The sequence below is a fragment of the Benincasa hispida genome, chromosome 6, assembly GCF_009727055.1.
Source record: "Benincasa hispida cultivar B227 chromosome 6, ASM972705v1, whole genome shotgun sequence".
NCBI classification, from domain to species: Eukaryota; Viridiplantae; Streptophyta; class Magnoliopsida; order Cucurbitales; family Cucurbitaceae; genus Benincasa; species Benincasa hispida.
This window is the reverse complement of record NC_052354.1, coordinates 2,491,381-2,502,899: the sequence shown is the minus strand read 5'-3', so window position 1 is coordinate 2,502,899 and position 11,519 is coordinate 2,491,381. Positions and strand designations below refer to the sequence as shown.

Sequence of the window (11,519 nt, the reverse complement as noted above, 5' to 3'; positions counted from 1 at the left end):
TTCCTTAAAAATCGCATCCATATTCATTTTGATAAGACCAATAGGAGGGCATTTTCAAGTGCATAAATGTTAAGGCGAGGGGTGGGATTATGCCAAAATACTCTTGTAATTCTCGAAAATTCTTAGAATAATCCAACACACATGTCTGAATACTACCACTATAACAAAAATTCCCCCATTGTTGTACTTCATCCTCCTTTTGCAAAATTAACTTATTTCTTCGATTCCATAAAAACCATACCATAACACGATGAAATGTTCCATATCATCATCAGGTAAATGGTTAAAGAATCAAAATTAAGGTCATCAAAATTAATCACCTCCTTTGGCCACGTCATAGCCCAAAACGAGATTTGAACTCAATGCTGTCTTATGCTCTTGTAACTCCAAACAACATGAAGCACAATTTCAACCAGGCACACTTTCATAACCCCAACTTTTGAAAAACAACGTTCTATATCAAAGTTTGTCTAAAAAAACTCTTGAAAAGTTTGCATCAATACAATATAGAAAACTTAGTAACAAGGATCAAATACGATATTGTTGGGCTGATGACACTAATTTTCTTTCATAGACCCAAAAAGACAAGGAACCCCAATGAAAGAAATAGCCCACGAAAGAAAATTGGTTCAAGACAGAAATTTGGTAGAAAACTTGGAGGAGAAAGCACCACGTTATTGAGCTGATGAAGAGACACGTGTAAGGTTTTCTTTCACTTAAAACTCTATCGACTTTGGCATTCAAACAGAAAAGGAAAAATCTTCTCTCTCTCTTAGTTTTCTTCAGACGAATTTTCTCTAGATTTAAAGCTCCTCTAATGGCAATATTGTAGCATGTAGTGAAATAAGATGAAAGATAAGAAGGAAAACACAAAAGTTAATGTGGTCGGCCAAAGAACTAGCCTACATCCACATAAGGATAGATTTCTTGAAAAACAAATATGAGTAAATTTCTCTCTAACTCTCTCTCTCTCTTTTTTTTTTCTCTTTGTTAAAGAACTCTAAAAACTCCTTTATATATTAGGAAGTTGTTAGTCACAAAGATGTATAATAGAAATTTAAAAGAAATAATCATTGGATTCATATTAGTTACAAATCTCCACCTTAGAATCCAACTTTTCTATTCCTCAAGACCTTCTGATTTCTGATAACCCCTTTTCAGGTAGATCGTAGATTATTAGCTCAAAACACCTTTGGAGGTTGAGCTTCGACATTGGTTTAGTGAGCATGTTAGTAGCATTAACCAAGGTATACACCTTCAGAAGATCAACTTCTCTTGCTTCTATTTTATCTCTTACAAAGTGGTATTTGACATCTATATCCTTTGTTCTGCTGTGGTATTGTAGGTTCTAAGAAAGATGGATGGCATTTTGGTTATCACAGTAGATTTTAACTACTATTTGTATGATACCAAAGTCCTTTGTCAAGCCTTTAAGCCACAATGCCCCTTTGATTGCTTCTGTTAAGGCTATGTATTCAGCCTCTATAGTTGATAGGGCCACTGTAGATTGTAGAGTAACCCTCCAACTTATTAGTTTTGGTTTAAATAGAAATGCATAACCAGTTAGAGACCTCATATTGTCTATGTCTCCTACAAAATCAGAGTCTACATAGCCAATTAACTATAAATCTAGTAATGTCAATATTGGCTCACCCTAGTCGTTCATGTCAAATTCTTTACTTAAAATAAATTTAACATGAGCTAGATCAGCTTTAGAGTTCCCTACAAGGAGCATATCATCAACATACAGCAGTAGCTAGACTTTATCCCTGTAGAATGTTGAGTTGAATAGGCATACATGTCATAAGAACTCCTCTTAAAGCCCAAGCTTGTTATGTAATCATTGAACCTCCTATACCAGCATCTAGGAGATTATTTTAGCTTATAGATTGACTTCTTTAAAAGACAATAAAAGTCTTCCTTCTTCTTAGCTTCAAACCCTTTCAATTGTTTCATATAAATGGTCTCATCCAAGTCAAGGTCATGTTGAGTAACTAAGGATACAAGAAGTCTTACTGAAGTTTATTTCACCACAGGAAAGAAAAATCTCAGAATAGTCTATGCCTTGTCTTTGAATGAAGCCTTTTACAACCAACCTTACTTTGTATCTAGGCTTTTGGTCTTTAGTGATTCCTTCTTTCAATTTATAAATCCACTTAGATGCAATGTGTTTGCATCCTTTTGGTAGGGATGCTAGGGACCATGTGTCATTCACATTAAAGTGTATTTCTTCATTCATAACTTCTATCCACTGTCTAGAATCAGAACCACTCACTGCCTCTTCAAAGGTGGATGGTTCTTGATTAATATAGGCCACAGTGGCATTCAACACTAGACTCATATAGTTAGTGTCTGTATATCTAGCTAGAGGTATGATCACTTTCCTCTGTCTGTCCCTAGCTAAAGAATATTGACTCAAATTAGGTTGAGCTTCAACATTTTCAACTTTTTCCCTTGATGTATCCTCTACCTCATCTGAACCATTGATATGTGTTGGGTTGTATGTCCTAAAACTCGCAATTAGTAAAGTTAAACATTTTTTGTTATCAATAAAGATGTTATTCAATATTTATTCAATAAAGTTGTTATTGAATTTGTAAATTGCACTTATAAAGACTAAATCCTATAAACTAAGATCTATAACTATTATATGAATACTTGAACTTTATATGGAGACATAAAGATGGATGAAGTTCAAGTAAATAGCCAAAACGGTCTATAGTATACGAATAAGATTGGGTGCCTTATTCTGGAAACACTATCGGATGCAACCCACTATATAGTTATTACAATTTATTGTATTGTGCTACAAACGAATTGATCCTGATTTGTTTATGTATTGACATGAAGAGTGGGGGCGTTCTACGCAATAAATTTACGTAAGATCGGACCAAGAAATAAGTCACTCTTACTTTATAACGTTGTTTATTATTTAAGACTGACTATTTTGCTTAGATGACCTAGGTAACTCGATCTTAATCATGAGCTTGAAGGAACTCTTATATAAGAGTACCTATGAGTGGAAGCGGATTTTTCCAATTCATTGTGATAGGATTTCCACATTTACATTCACATATACAAATATGCATTAAACAACTAAATTAATGGCATTCTTTCAAGATAAATTACAAGAGAACGAAGAACTTACCAGTTGAAGACTCTCTTCACTTGAAACCTCGTTCTCTCCACGAACAAACTCCTCTCGCTCTCGCTAGACCAGTAAGCAATCGTCCAACAACATCTCGATCGTCTACCACGAACGGCTTCACACAAATAGTAGGAAATAGGGACGACACCACCACTTGGAGCCCTTAGTATTCTCAGAGTGAGAATCCAGAGGGTGGACTCTGTTCGGATTTGGTAAAGTTGAGGAGGAAAATAGATCGTGTACAACAATCAAGCAAGTGGGAGAAGACAACGACTATCGTATAGTCAGGATGCTTGATCGTTTAGGCGAGGTACACGATCGTGTAGGAAAAGCTAAGCGATTGTCTATATGATCGTTTAGTAAAACTCGAGTGCTAAAGCGATCATTTAGTAAACTATGGTCGATCGTTTAGAAAAGCGCACACAGGTGTATGCGATCGTTTAGTACATGATGCACTATCGTATAGGCTCCGAATTACTATGCGATCGATTGCAAAACACTCCGTAAGCTAATATGTGTGTATATTTCCAAATGAAAATAATTTTTATTTTATTCTTCAGTTACGAAAATCAAATTGAACTTCCCACTAACGCATGGTTACGAAGAAAACGCCGGGTAATTATCCCATAAATGTCTAATTAATAAAATAATAAATATAATCATATTATATTCATAACCTATAGTTTGATATCATATTTTAACCATAGCGTTTTCTCTTCCACTTGATATAAATCATATTTATATCCAATTTCTTCCAAATTAATGTATCTCATACATTTAGTTAATCATATCATATACAATTAACGAGTTCAATTATATCATATATATTTGAACTTCCTCTTGTCAATCTGAACATTTCAAACTGACCCAAAAACTGATTCTCAACTTTTATTCAAGCTACCAAGGGGACCTTATGGACCTTTAGCCACGAGATCCACCATCCGTTAACTACCAGGCATTCCACTAAAGACCGACAACTGAACTCTTCTTACCATAGATATATTTCTGTGTCCATCGGATATAACCAATCATGAGTACAATAACCCTTCACAAATACTCGTAAGTACAACTGGGCCAATTTACCATTTTGCCACTGTAGTTACATTTTACTTCTTATGTATCACTGATCCCTCTAATGAACAATACAACATAGTTCTACTATGTGTGAACACCTCTCGGGCCATGAGAAGGTGTGTGGTGCCACATCGTTCAAGCCCCGAGATCCACTCTTAAGGGAGCAATCTATCTATTTACCCCTGCTTCGGGGAAGGAGTGAATTCCATCTTGTGTAGCTGAGTTCCCAGCTTCCAAATCAGGCGAATCCCCAAAGTGGTAGGTTTGAGTAGGCGAACTGGCCACTCACACCCATGCAAATCAAAGGACCGCCCTCAATAGCATGAGTTCCCAACTCACTCAGGATTGAGCTCATGTTACCTATGGTCATCCTAGTGAAGTGAAGTCTCTAGGATTTTGTATAAGACCTGACTACGAAGTGTTAACGTCTCGTTATATAACACTGTTCATGACAGAGACTTCACTTCACTAGGATAACCATAGGTACCACGACCTCAATCCTGAGTGAGTTGGGAACTCCTGTCATTGAGGGTGGTCCTTTGATTTGTATAGGTGTGAGTGGCCAGGTCGCCGATTCAAACCTACCATTTTGGGGACTCCTCTAATTTGGGAGCTGGCAACTTAGCTACACAAGATGGAATTCACTCCTTCCCCAAAGCAAGGGTAAGTAGATAGATAGCTCTCTTACGAGCATCTGGGAAGGGCCATCATACTCATGATTGGTTATATCCGATGGACACAGAAATATATTTGTGGTAAGAAGAGTTCAGCTGTTGGTCTTTAGTGGAATGCCTGACAGTTAACGGATGATGGATCTCGTAGCTAAAGAGTTTAGTCAGCCATTCACGTACCACTGGAGCTTCGAGCCACAGGTCCATTAGGTCCCCGGGGTAGCTTGGATAAAGTCGAGAATCAGTGTTTGGGTCAATTTGAAATGTTCAAATTGACAAAAGGAAGTTCGATTATATATGATATAATTGGATTGGTTAAATATATATGATATAATTGACTAAATGTATAAGATACATTATTTTGGAGAAAATTAGATATAAATATGATTTATATCAAGTGGAGGGGAAATTACTATAGTAGATATATGATATCAAACTATAGGGTAAGAATATAATGTGATTATATTCATTAATTATTAAATTAGTTAATTATATGATAATTGGCCGAAAACATCTCCTCATTTGTGCGTTAGTGGGAGAATCCAAAGTCGGTTATTGTAAACAAAGAATAAAATGAAAATTTGTTTCATTTTGCAAAAATTTCGAAAATTCGCAATCGGTGTGAAAACGTAACGATCACCTAGTTTGAGAGCGTATGCGATAGTTGCTCATCGTCTAAACGATTGCACACCAGCGCCTAAACGATCGCACGTCCATCCCTAAACGATCACTTAGCTTTCCTAAACGATCGCATACTGTGCCACATTTTCTAAACGATCGTCTACCATTTATTAAACGATCGCTTAGTAAAACCTACACGATCATGTAGCTTCTTCTAAACGATAAACACACAGCTATACAATAGCTCTTTCTTTCCCACTTGCTTCTCGTCTACACGATTTATCTTTTCTCTAACCTCTACCAAATTCACCAATTCTTGCTTCGAGAATAGCAAGGGCTCCAATTGGTGGTGTCGTCCCCACTGCTTTCTTGTTCATGACTGTTCGTGTTGTTGCCGTTCGTGTAGGCGATTTGCTGCTACAGCCAACTGGTTTGCTAGGCAATAGGGTTCACGTAGAGGTTCTTTCGCTACTTCTGAGTTCAACGTTTGAAAAGGGTCTTCAACTGGTATGAGAACTCTTTCCCTTGTGTTTTTATTGTTCGAAGCATGCCATTAATTAGTGTTAATTTACATAACTGTCTGTTGGAATGTATATGTTGTTTTTCGGTCACAATGAAAAATGGAAAGATCAAAATGCTCTCATGGATGCTCTTCGTTAAGAGTTCCTTCTGTCATATGATAGGTGCATCTGGAATCAAGAGCCCAATCATGTCTTCCCAATGGGCTGAATTGGTTAGCTTTGTCTCGTGTAGAAGCTAAGGCATCCATGTAAATGCATGAGGTTTCAACAATTAGATGCTTCTGGTTGTTTGCCCTTGACATCTTTCTCCTTTTCTTGGTTTTTCCTCTTCAAAATGAAGCAATCTTGAATCAAATGTCTTTTCTTCTTGCAATACTTGTATCTTAATTTTTGTTTTACCTTTTTGTCTTCATTTGTTTGTTGTTTTCTATTCTTCTACTAATTAGATTGAGGTTTTTCCTTCACAAACAAGCCTTCTTCATTGCGTTGTCCCTTTTGGAGGATTATAGTTCTATTTCTTTACTTTTTAGGGCTAAAATGATGGAGTCAGTGGTGACAGACCCTTTGTTATACTTCATTGCGATTTTTACCTCTCTATAGGCTTCAGGTAAGGAACTAAGAGGCACAAAAGTTTCATTTTCATCTCTAGATTTCTCTTCAAGACTCTTGAATTTTGTTACCAGCTTCTTGAACTCATATAAATTGTCTGTCAAAGACTTGGAGGAATCCATCTTATTAGGAAGATCTCTAGTTGCATACAACTCTTCAAGTTTCATCCAAATCTTGTAGGGTGTGTCCTTTTCAATGAACTACCTTAGGACACTATCACTTAGATTTAGTGTGAGAGTTCCATAGGCAGTTAATTTCATGTCTTCTCTTTCTTATGTATTGATTGAATTTGGAGTTTTGTTGGATCAATGATGGCCCGATGAGCCATCTGTTGTCCCAGCAAGGCTTTGATCTTTGTCTTCCAAAGGGAAAAGTCACCATTTCCATCGAATTTTTCAATCGCTAGTCTTGTCATTGCCATTTCAGATATGAATCTAATTCTTGAATCTCCAAGATTCACTTTCTCGAAATCAAGATTACCTCTTATATCACTTTTGTTGGGCTGATGACACTAATTTTCTTTCACATGCCCAAAAAGACAAGAAACCTCAATGAAGGAAATAAAGCCCACGAAAGCAAATCGATTGAAGACAAAAGTTTGGTAGAAAACTTGGAGGAGAAAGCACCGCGTTAATGAGCTGATGAAGAGACATGTCATAAGGTTTCCTTTCACCCAAAACTCTATTGGTTTTGGTATTCAAACAAAAAAGGAAAAATATTCTATCTCTCTCTTAGTTTTCTTCAGACGAATTTTCTCTAGGTTTAGAACTCCTCTAATGGCTATATTGTTGCATGAAGTGAAAGAAGATGAAGAGAAGAAGGCAGATACAAAAGTTAACATAGTTCAGCCAAAGAACTAGCCTAGATCTACAGAAGGATAGATTTCTTGAAGAACAGAGATCAGTACAAATTTCTCTCCAACTCTCTCTCTCTCTCTTTTTTTTTCTTTGCTCTCTATTAAAAGTAGGGTTGGCAACGAGGCCGGACCGGGGAGGGGGGGCATCCCTCGTCCTCGGCCCTGTGGGGGAAATTATCCCCCATCCTCGCCCCCGTCCCTGCCATTTGAAGGCAGGGATTCCCCGTCGGGGAAACGGGGTCCCCACGGGGCCTCATTCCCNCCGCGGGGATTCTTTTTTTTAATTGAAATTTGATTAGCCAACAAAAAATACATTAAATAAGTTTATCGAATTCCTCGTTTTTTAATTCAAGTGATTTTATTTGAAATTTGATTAGTGCACAACAAATGAACAAAAAATAATAGACTATTCTATGAAATAAACACAATTGACAATTTAAAAGCTAACAAATTCATTAAATAAGTTTACAACTTAAAATTCAATAAAGTTTGAATAAAGAAGTCAATTAAAGGAAAACGTCTTATACATTCAAATAACTTTAAAACTTAAAATTCAATAAAGCTCGTCATTCTTTCTTCAACAATGACTTCACAATAAAATCTTTCTCATTTCTTGGCATCATCCCATCCTTAGTTGTATTCATTCCGACATTTAAAATGTAATAAATAAATAATGTCACAAAAAAAAAAAAAAAACTAGACCACGAAATAATGTTTATCATTGAGCATACCTTAGTCACCACGCCATCTTCATCAGAATCGTCTGCATCTTCTAAAATAGTTGCTAAATGTTTAACCATTTCTTTTCCATGCTAGTACCTTACATTGTCAAATATTTGTAATAAAAGAAAATATTTATTAATATATTAAATGATAAACAGATGTAAAACAAAATAAACTAACTAACCTATCAAAACTTCAGTTGCAATCCAATTTTGAGTGCACATCAAAGCCTCTATCGTCTTTGGATGAAGTTTGTTACGATGTGGGCTTACAATCCAGGTACTCAAAGTAGACTCTGATGCAACACTAGATAACGCGATGACTAATATGTCTCTTCAATTTCTTGTGAAATTGGATACTTGACACCATTCAAATTTCACCAACTCAAAATGTCAAAATCAGATGTACGAGGTAAGACAGGTTCATCTAAATATGTATCAAACTGTTGCTTCTGATTCATATTATTGGAATTTGATACAAACAAGTCATAATCATTAAAATCATCAAATTCTATATTCTGTGAGGTTCCATCTAAATTTCTAGCGTGATAATCATCACCTTCACCTTCATGCTTCAGCTGATATTCTATTTCCAAATCTGAACAAATTTTTTTAATCCTTTCCACTTCAAGAAAAAAAATTTCTTCATAAATTCTAGGGAAGTAAAACTCAATCTAACTTTATTTTGTAACGTGGATCTAAAACTGAAGCTATGGTCATTACCACATGAATTTTCTTCCAATACTTATCAAACTTTGACATCATTTTTGAAGTCATGTCTCTTATCTCTTGAATGCCAGAATTAGTCCATTCAGAAATAGCCAATTTCAATTTACAAATATTTGGGAAAAAAAGATTAGCAGTAGGATATTTGATCCAAAAAATATTTCAGTCACGTGATGAAATATTTTCAGTTTCTCACATATCTCTTTTGCTAATATCGAATCTTGATCCAAAGGCAAACACTTGTACTTTGGTACTTTAATGCAGTGGCTAAAATAAAATAGGTAGAATTCCACCTAGTACAACAATCAAGACTCAACATCTAACCATCATAAACATTCAACTGTTGAGCAGTTTCCTTAAATTTCTCTCTTTTTTTGTGTACCCAAAAAGACACACTACTACGTACTCTTTCGATCCCATCTCCGATCACTGCCAACCCATCTTTCACAATCAAGTTCAGAATATAAGCATAACACCGCATATGAAATAAACTCCCATCCAATATTAAGTTTCCACACAAACTATCAACAATCATATTAACCATGGAGTCATTGGTACTACAATTATCTATAGTTACTGACGACAATTTTTTTAATCTAATATTCCAATCTAACAGACATTCCATTATTTCTTCATGAAGCATCTCAAAAGTGTATGGAGAAGGGACATATATAAACCTGATTATTTTGTTTTGCAAAACCCAACTATCATTAACAAAATGAGCAGTGACAGCCATATAACCTTTTTTTTTATGGTTGGAAGTCCACATGTCCATTGTAAGGGCAATCTTTCCTTTGATCTCATTCAACAATGCCATGGTTTTCAACTTTTCAGTCTCATAAATTTTCAAAATCTTATTCTTTATTGTATTTCTTGACACCATCTTAAATAATGGTAGGATGACATTACAAAATTCCCTAAAACCTTCATGCTCAACTATTGAGAGAGGATATTCATGTCTTATTATCATCCTAGCTAATGCTTTTTTTGCAACTTCCTGATCGAAGTTATATAAACTCGATGTATTGTTCTTCTCTCTATTAGGATTCAATAGAGATTGTTGTATGTCCTTTTGTCCTTTATATGAGCATATCTTAATATAATCATGCAAATGTTTGGTTCCATTTTTAATTTCACCCCCTAATTTTCGTTTGCAATAATTATAAACCGCATTGTCTACGCCGTCTATTTTTTTTTTCTTAAAATGGTTCCAAACAACCGATGTCAATCTCCTCTTTAAAGATCCTTTCTCAATATCCTCATCAAGAAGAACACAATTATCAACATTCAAATTATCATCATTCGAGGAGCATGGAGTTAAATTCGGGGTTGAATTTGGGGTTGGATCTGGGATTGGACTTGGAATTGGATTTGGAGAATCTTTATTTGTAGAAGGTGATGAAGACATTGTTTTCAACCTACCAAAGATTTAATCTAAAAACCCCTCTTTAGATTTGGACTTCATTTTCAAAGCATTCAAACATATTCAAAGCATTCAACCCCAAAATTGAAGGCATTTAAATTTCAAAACGACCCCAAAAGCATTCAAACATACTTTTCAAACCTATTCGAGCCTAAAATTCAAAACATTAAAATATCAAACATACACAAACATATTTTTCAAACATATTCAAGCCTAAAATTCAAAACATTAAAATATCAAACATACACAAACATATTTTTCACACATATTCAAGCCTAAAATTCAAAACATTCAAATATCAAACATACACAAACATATTTTTGAAACATATTCAAGTCTAAAATTCCAAACATTCAAATATCAAATATACACAAACATATTTTCCAAACATATTCAAGCCTAAAATTCAAAACATTCAAATATCAAACATACACAAACATATTTTCAAACAGGAGAGCGAAAGGAAATTTTTACCGGCTTGAATGACAACAAATCTCATACGGCACCGGCTTGAACTTTGAAGCCTTGAAAGTTGAACGAAACAAAGTTTGTTTTTTTCAAAAGAAAAACAACACAAAACAGTCAAAATATATAAAACAAAGACTCATGATCTAAACAAATTTTGGATCTAGCTAAACAAATCTGTCTTCACCTTCAAAGTTCAATGGCAAACACGGACATTGGTACTGGAAGTCTTCAATGGCGCCCGCGGACACAGACGTGGACCTGTCTTTACACAATCCACAGATCTGTCTTCACCTTCAATGGCGGACGCCGAACACAGACCTGGACAGTGGGCAGCCGATTGGTTGAGTGATGATCTATCTTTACCTTCGTCTTCAGTGGCGGACCTGGACAGATCTGTCTTCACCTTCGTCTTCAGTCAGTCTTCACGTTGGTTGAGGGATTTAGGGTTGGGCAGTGGGCAGTCGACCAAGTGATGATTTTCTCAGACTATTTTCTCATTTTCGGCAGAATTAGAAGGAAGGAAGAGAGGAGAAGATTTAAGGCTTTTTTTTATTTTTTATTTTTATTTTGGGCTTTTTACTTTTTCATTTAGGGCTTTTTATTTTTTCATTTTGGGCTTTTTTTTATAAACATATCTACAAATTAGTTATTTTATATTATTCTAAATATATATTTATAAA

At 35.3% G+C, this 11,519-nt stretch overlaps 1 long non-coding RNA gene across 1 annotated transcript; it reads left to right on the top strand.

Annotated features, from left to right (window-relative positions):
• Positions 1-754: 754 nt before the first annotated feature.
• On the top strand, positions 755-2,550 carry LOC120080131. Its single transcript, XR_005482430.1, has 3 exons — positions 755-944; positions 1,162-1,247; positions 1,346-2,550. It is a non-coding gene; the product is annotated as an uncharacterized LOC120080131 (long non-coding RNA).
• Positions 2,551-11,519: the final 8,969 nt, after the last annotated feature.